At 40.5% G+C, this 7621-nt stretch overlaps 1 pseudogene; it reads right to left on the bottom strand.

Moving 5' to 3' along the window:
* Nucleotides 1-5402: 5402 nt before the first annotated feature.
* On the bottom strand, nt 5403-6080 carry LOC110212658 (heat shock cognate 71 kDa protein pseudogene; annotated as a pseudogene).
* Between the last annotated feature and the right edge of the window lie 1541 nt (nt 6081-7621).

The raw sequence follows: 7621 nt of genomic DNA, 5'->3' as shown, positions 1-7621 counted from the left end.
GTGCCCAGGACCAGAAAGAGGAAGATATTTACATAGGGATAAGGTGTGGAAGTACAGAAAAGTCCCAAACAGAGCCAGGAGAGGAATGAAGGCTGCCCCTCACCAAAATGGAAGTCACAGGAGGAACTCACCAATGGGAGAATGGGGCTGGCACAATGGAGGGATGTTCCATAGTCTCAGAGGAGGTGAATATTCCAGAGAATCAGGGCTGTGGGCTCTTCTGGGCTTTGCATTCTAGTCTCAGAGAGTTGTGAGACTACAGAAGCCATCTCTCTTGGGAGTTCTCTTGGGAACTATATCCCCCACAAATCTATTTAGGCACCAGCAAATAATGACATTGTCTCTTGGACTCTGGTTGGATGGAAGCATCTGCTGCGTAGCTGCAAGAAGGCTGGGCATAGATTCTTGGAAGAAAGAGAACACGGAAGTATATGAGCAAAGAGCTGGAAGAGAGAGGATAAAATAGTCATGGGCTAGGGAGCTGTCCTTCATCTGTGCCTAATTCTGCTACTATTTACAAGAGGCTTTTCCTCTTTAATGCCAGGAGACAATGGTTACAATCCTTCAGAACCAGGGTTGGGGGTACACATTCTCCCCTCTACCGCTTAAGTCTCTGGGGATAATAGGCTCACGTTAAAACAGCCTCTGCAAACATTCCTCATACCAATGAATTAATTTATGAATATTATAATATTATCTTGATTAATAATTATCAATCTATATTAATATAATAATCTTAACAATTATTATATGATATAACAATATCATCATATTATTTATCATTAAATTTATTTTATTATTAAATTATATTTATTATCAAATAGTATTATTTTTATTGTTTATATATTATACTAATATATTAATTATATTATATTACATCTGTAATTAATATATTACATATTAATTATATTACATAATGACTGTATTAATATCATAATCTTAATAGTATATTAATAATAATATCTTGACTACTGACAAGTTACTCCCTTGAGTGAAGGACATAATGTCTAGGCTACTGTATCCGTGGGTGGACTGTGTTAGTGAAGGAGGTCAGTCCTCAGAGCTGGCTCCTTGAGCTCAGTTACTGGATCTATAGTGGTTCTTCTGACCTTTTGAAATTCGGAAGGTTGTTGTCTGGTCCATTCTGTCTCAATCTTTGTTCACCTGAGGAGAAAAGAAGAAATACAATAAGGCAAAGAAACAGAGGCACTATGTTTGTATTCATGGTGACATATCAGGCCCAGTGCAGATAGTAGGCAGCTGGCATTGCCTCTCTCCCCATCCAGAGGCTTATAGCATTTCTTACATCACTTGCCTCTATCTCCTGAGCTTGAGTTTCCCTGTTGGAGTCTTTGGTGCCTAACCTCAGTTCTGTCTGAGCAGTAAATTAAAAGACTCTCCTTCTCCCGGCAGTCAGCTAATAGGAAACAGTCTCTCCAGGCAGCTTGGTGGTGCAGTGCTGGGCCTGGAGTCAGGCTGATCCGAGTTTAAATCTGGCCTTTTTTAGTTGTTTGACCCTGGGCAAGTCATTTCACTGCTGTCTGCTTCAGTTTCTTCAACTGTAAAATGGGGCTAATAATAGCCCCAACCTCACATATCATTGAGAAGATCAAATGAGGTGATATTTGTGAAAGTGCTTAGCCTAATACCCTGCACATGATTGGCACTTAGTAGATGATTATTTCCATTCCTTCTGTCCCTGTCATATAAGTAAAGTCTGTAAAATGTATGGTGATGCTGTAGAAGGGATTCCTGGATTGAGTGAGACTTCATACCAGATGACTTCTAAAAGAACTTTCAACTGTAAGATTCTGTAAGGTGTTGGGCCCGGTCAGCCCGAATGCAAGCCATGAGGTAGCCTATTTGTGGAAGCCAGGGGCCCTTTCCAAATGAACTCTTTCCTTCTGGTCCACTTTCAATTGAAACTCCCTCCCATTTCAAAGTTTCTGTGGCCAGTGGTCTGCCCGTGCTCCTTGTGAAGAAAGTCTCTCCCTCCCTCATGCTCCTAAGTCCTTAGAATGGAAAGAGAGGGGATAGGTTTTATCAGCCAGGTTGAACCACCAGCAGGTGGCCCTGCAGTCTCAGAATACTGAGCCCTAACACGTTAATTCAGCTCTAAGAGAGCAGGGTTGAATCACTGAAAGTGTTTACCAGTAATTCTAAAAAGCAAACACATCTCTGTGGTTGACTTACAGTGGGGCTCCGGAGGGCAGCTAGGGGGCGCCAGGCCTAGACTCAGGAAAACTCATCTTCCTGACCTCAAACACGGCCTTGGACATTAGCTGTGTGACCTTGGACAAGTCCCTCAACCCTGTTTGCCTCAGTTTCCTCATCTGCAAAATGAGCTGGAGAAGGAAATGGCAAACTACTCCAGTATCTTTGCCAAGAAAACCTCAAATGGAGTCACAGAGAGTCAGACATGACTGAAATGACTGAACAGCTACAATGAAAAGGGCTCTGGAAGGTGTTCTCATCTCCTCTGGTCTGATTTACATGGGTTTGATTAATTTGTCCTAATTTTTCAAGATTTGATTTAATATGAGACTAGGACTTCATATCATAGGATATATAGATACATAGGATATATAGAATTTAGAATAGGATATTCTAGGATATATGGAATTTAGAACTAGAAGGAATCCTAAGGGTCATCTACTCTGATACAGTTAGATGGCCCAGTGGATAGAGCACAGGGCCTGAAGCTGAGGAGACCTGAGTTTGAATTCAGCTTCAGACACATGACTTTGGGCAAGTTATTTAATCTGTGTTTGCCTCAGTTTCTTCCATTGCAAAATGGGTATAATGACAGCACCTCCCTTCATTTTACAAGTGGGAAAACTGAGGCCCAGAAAGATGAATTGATTTGTCCAAGGTTACGCAGGCAGCAAGAAGCAAAGATAGGATTCAAATCCAGGCCCATGTCCAAACCCAGAATGCCACTCGATCACAAAGAAGAGTGATCCTTGTTCCCTGAAAGCAATCTGTAAACAGTCATCCATCTCAGCAGCAGATTTAATCTTAGAGGAGAAATGGCCAATAAGAATCAGATTTCAAAATGCTGATTTTATGTCAGGGACTAGCTTTTTATAGGGGTTGAGGGTCCTGTGGGAGCTGGTAAGCAGGATTTAGCCGCTATCACTTTTGCTAAATGTCATCATTTGGATGAAGACACCAGTTCAATCTTCCCTTTATAACAGAAGCTCTAGGCATGCTCGAGTTTAAAGTCCTTTGAGAGGCATTTTAATAACGTGAACAACTGCTTACAGAAGAATCCCTGTTATGTTCATTACAGATTTCCCAAGCTCTTTTGTAGGGGTATGCCAGACTCATGACTATGCAGACACAGACACCTTGCTAAGTGCCAGAGACTGGAAATACTGTACTGGGATTCTCTATTACTTGCACAGGATCACAGGAGAAGACTGAATTTTAGCACCACAGTTATTGGGTAGAAGTATTTCTTTTTAAAAAGATGCCTGGATTAAATGAAGCCTTGACCCCCATGTGTGAGGGAGACAATAGGCGTCAGAGCTGACTACCCTAGAGAGAAATTGAGTTTTTGCCAGTTGGCTCCTAGGAGATCTGCACTTTCTGCATTTTTCAGCAAGGGAAGGAAGGGAACGGATGTTGCAGAGAGCAGCAGTAGCTGACCCCTGGAAACTGGGCCTTGTGTTTTCCATGTGGGAATTTTTTTTTTATGATGCAAATTTTAAATAGATTCTTATTCACTGGGACAAGTATCACATTTCCACTTGTTTACAGGGCTGGTAAAGTGCAATGGTGTTCACTTCTCTTCCTCTGTATACATTCATTTAAGTATGCAGAATGTCTAGGATTTATATGGTGGTTTGAATGTGATTTTTTAAAAAAACTCTTGCTATGTCCAGCCTTGGCTAAAGTTTTGGTTCCTTCAGTTTTTGAGCTGCTCTCTCTCTCTTCTGGTACATTGTAACCCTCGCCCATGGTGGGTCCAGAAGAGGCACCTCTAGATGGGGTGTCTGAGAATCCACCAGGCATGCCTCTGGGCATCCCCCTACTCTCTGGTACAACTTAGTAATTATTCATTCATTTGTTCATAATTTGTTCTTTTCATAAACATTTATTAAGCACCTACTATATGACAGGTACTGTGCTAATTAATGATAGGATTGAAGACTTTCTCCAGTTCTTTCTATGTTCAAATTCTTTTCTTTAGCAGTCTGATTCTTTTTTTAAATAGTATTTTATTTCCCCCATCACATGTCAAGACAATTTTTACATTCATTTTTTTTGGGGGGGACAAGGCAATCGGTATTAAGTGACTTACCCAGGGTCACACAACTAGTAAATGTTGTGTCTGAGGTCAGATTTGAACTCAGGTCCTCCTGACTCCAGGGCCGGTGATCTATCCACTGGATTGATATTTATCATTTTCCTTTTTTGTCATATTAGCCAATCTGAGAAGAGTGAGGTGGCACCTCAGAGTTGTTTTAATTTGCATTTGTCTAATCAATAGTGACTTAGGCCACTTCTTTGAATGCCTATAGATAGTTTTGATTTCTTCATCTGAAAACTGCCTGTTATATCCTTTGACCATTTATCGGTTGTGAAATGGCTTGTATTCTTATAAATCCAGTTCTCTATATATTTGAGAAATGAAGCCTTTGTCAGAAACACTTGTTATAAGGACTGTTCCCCAGCTTTCTCCTCTCCTTCTAATCTTGACTGCATTGATTTTGTCTGTGCAAAAGCTTTTCAATTTAACATAATCAAAATTATCTATTTTACATCTCATGATGCTCTCTATCTCTTTTTAGTCATGAACCTATAACTATAACTCAGTTAACTTTTCCTTCAAGAATTTGGGTGCTGTACCGCTTGGTGCATATATGTTTAGTATTGATATTACTTCATTATCTATTGTACTTTTTAGCAAGATGTAGTTTTCTTCCTTACCTCTTTTAATTAGGTCAGTTTTTTGCTGTTGCTTTGTCTGAGATCAGGATTGCTATCCCTGCTTTTTTTTACTTCAGCTGAAGCATGATAAATTCTGCTCCAGCCCCTTACCTTTACTCTGTGTGTGTCTCTCTGCTTCAAGTGTGTTGCAGGATTCTGGTTTTTTATCCACTCTTCTATCTGGTTCCATTTTATGGGAGAGTTCTTCCCATTCATATTCACAGTTATGATTCTAACTGTGTATTTCCCTCCATCCTATTCTTCTTCTTGTTTGTCCTCTTTCTCCTTTCACCCCTTCCCTCCTCACAAGTGTTTTGCTTCTGTCTACCACCTCCTCTGATCTGCTCTCTCTTCTAGTTATCTGGTTCTTATCCAGCCAGCTGATTATTTCACTACTTTTGTCAAGGAACTTCCGTTCATTTTCATCACCAACTTTCCTCGAAGTTTCTCATGCTCAGTGGTGGACTTTATGTTGAAAGCACCTTGTGTCTCCGCTTCTCATCTTCAGCCTTGTATTTATCAGCTTCCCGAACCATGTGCTCAATATCTTCTTTGCTCAGGCAGCCTTTGTCTTTGGTGATGGTGAGCTCATTTTTCTGGCCTGTCTTCTTAAGCACAGTGTCAAAGGTCACTTCAATCTGAAGAAGGTCAGAGGTGGGCTCAGATTTGCCAAATAGATTACTATCTTTTATCACTTCCCCCAAATTTATAAACTGGGATAAGAATATCAAGCTGATAGTCTGAGTAAGTGGCAAAAGGTCTTTTTTTTGCTTGGTAAAGATGATGGTATTAAAATCAGAAGTTTCAGTACCAAGGGAAAGAGGAGTGACATCCATTTGCAGCAAATCCTGAATGTTCTCAGATTTGGCCCCAGACAACGTGGCAGCCAGGACAGCTGTATCAGAAGCAAAAGCCTCTTCAGGATGGATACCCTTGTTCATCTCCTTGTCTCTGATGAACTCCCATGAAAGTTTCTTGTTCTTAGAGATGTTGGTGGAAATACTCATTAGGTTGAAATCAGATTCATGACTTATCCAGCGTGGCATCCTGGGTTTTTTCCCCAAAGGGTCACTGCCATAAAAGATATTGGCATTCATATCTTCAAAGAAAGCATGGGTGAGGGGCATAAAAGTCAATACCTTCATAGAGGGAGTCAGTCTCAATACTGGTCTGAGTACTGGCAGAGAGGGTGCAATTTGTGTGTTCACTTTTGTGCTTACTCTTAAATGCAGCAATGAAATGAAAGACTAACTAAGCAGTTGTCCTTAGCTGTGGGTTTAATTTCAAACATACTATCTTCAGTTCTGAGGATGGAGAAATGAAAGGGCCATCTCCAAGTCAAACATCAATACATTCCTTTTTGCCCCATACCTCTTGTCCATACTATAAACAATAGTAGATGGCTCATTGATGATTCAGAGCATAGTGAGACTGGTGATGGTTTTTACATCTTTGCTGCCTTAATGTTGGATGTCACTGGAGTAAGGCTGTTGCATCAGTCACAGTCTTTCCAAGATGAGCTTTGGCAATTTTATCTTTCTAAAGACCTCGGAAGATACTTCTGGATAGAAGCTTCTGGTCTCCCCTTTGTACTCTACCTGGACCTTAGGTCTACCTGTGTCAAATACCACTGTCAAAGGAGTGCTTCAGGGCAGATTATACAATTGTATCATCAAATCTGCAACCAATCAGATGCTTGATTCCACAAATTGCTGGTGGAGCTCATTGCAGCTTGATTCTTTGTAGCATCAACAACCAAATCTACTGTTTTGGTGAAGCTGAGATTATTCCTGTGTCCTTGGTCTTAATAACAATATCTAACGTTTATATAGCATTTTGGGTTTGCAGACCTTTGTACATATGCTGTCTCATTTGGTTGCCATAACACACTTGGAAGGTAGGTGCATTATTACCCCCATTTTACAGATGAAGAAACTGAAGTTGAGAGAGGTTAAGGATTTGCCCAGGATCACATGGCTAGTAAATTTCTAAGGTAGGATCATAACTCCAAGTCTAGTGCTCTCACCCACTGCACTACCCTGTTGCCTCTTCAGCAATAATCTCCACTCTTCCATGTTGGCAAGAATAAATGGAGCTGAGTACAGAGGCAGCTACAGATGCCTTCAACATAGTTGCTGGGATGATAGGGGTCCTTGCTGACCAAAGGCTCCTGCTGCTTTAAGTGGACCTTGTGCGAATTTTTCCAGCTTTGTTTGTGAGGTTGTCTGAACTCCTATTTACACTTGAACTGAGATTCTAGAATAGAAATGACCTCATGAGGAATATGCTAACTGAAGGGGGAAAAATCATGAAGAATGAGATTTTAACAACACCAATACAAATACTTCCATTGAAGAAGAAAAGGAGTCACCTAAAGAAATTGTGGCTGCCTGGAGAACTCATCAGATCATAAGAAAACGTGTCAAAAATAATATAAGCAAGGGTGGGTAAGAGGTGACAATTTAATACAACAGGTATTTATTAAGCACCTACTGTATGTTTGCTTTTTCACCCAAATACACCATATCATATTTACCCCCTCTAGTTCCTGGATTTCCTCATAAGTGTATTACCTCTATAGACAATGCTATTCTGTGCCTTTTAAATCTATCCTATTTCTTTAAAATAAGGCAGATTCTTCCAGAGTCATGTTCCACTCATGAATCCTATCCATCTAAATCTCAGG

The sequence above is a fragment of the Phascolarctos cinereus genome, unplaced genomic scaffold, assembly GCF_003287225.1.
Source record: "Phascolarctos cinereus isolate Bilbo 61053 unplaced genomic scaffold, phaCin_HiC Scaffold_2;HRSCAF=192, whole genome shotgun sequence".
Taxonomy (NCBI): domain Eukaryota; kingdom Metazoa; phylum Chordata; class Mammalia; order Diprotodontia; family Phascolarctidae; genus Phascolarctos; species Phascolarctos cinereus.
This window is presented reverse-complemented; position numbering and strand designations above follow the sequence as displayed.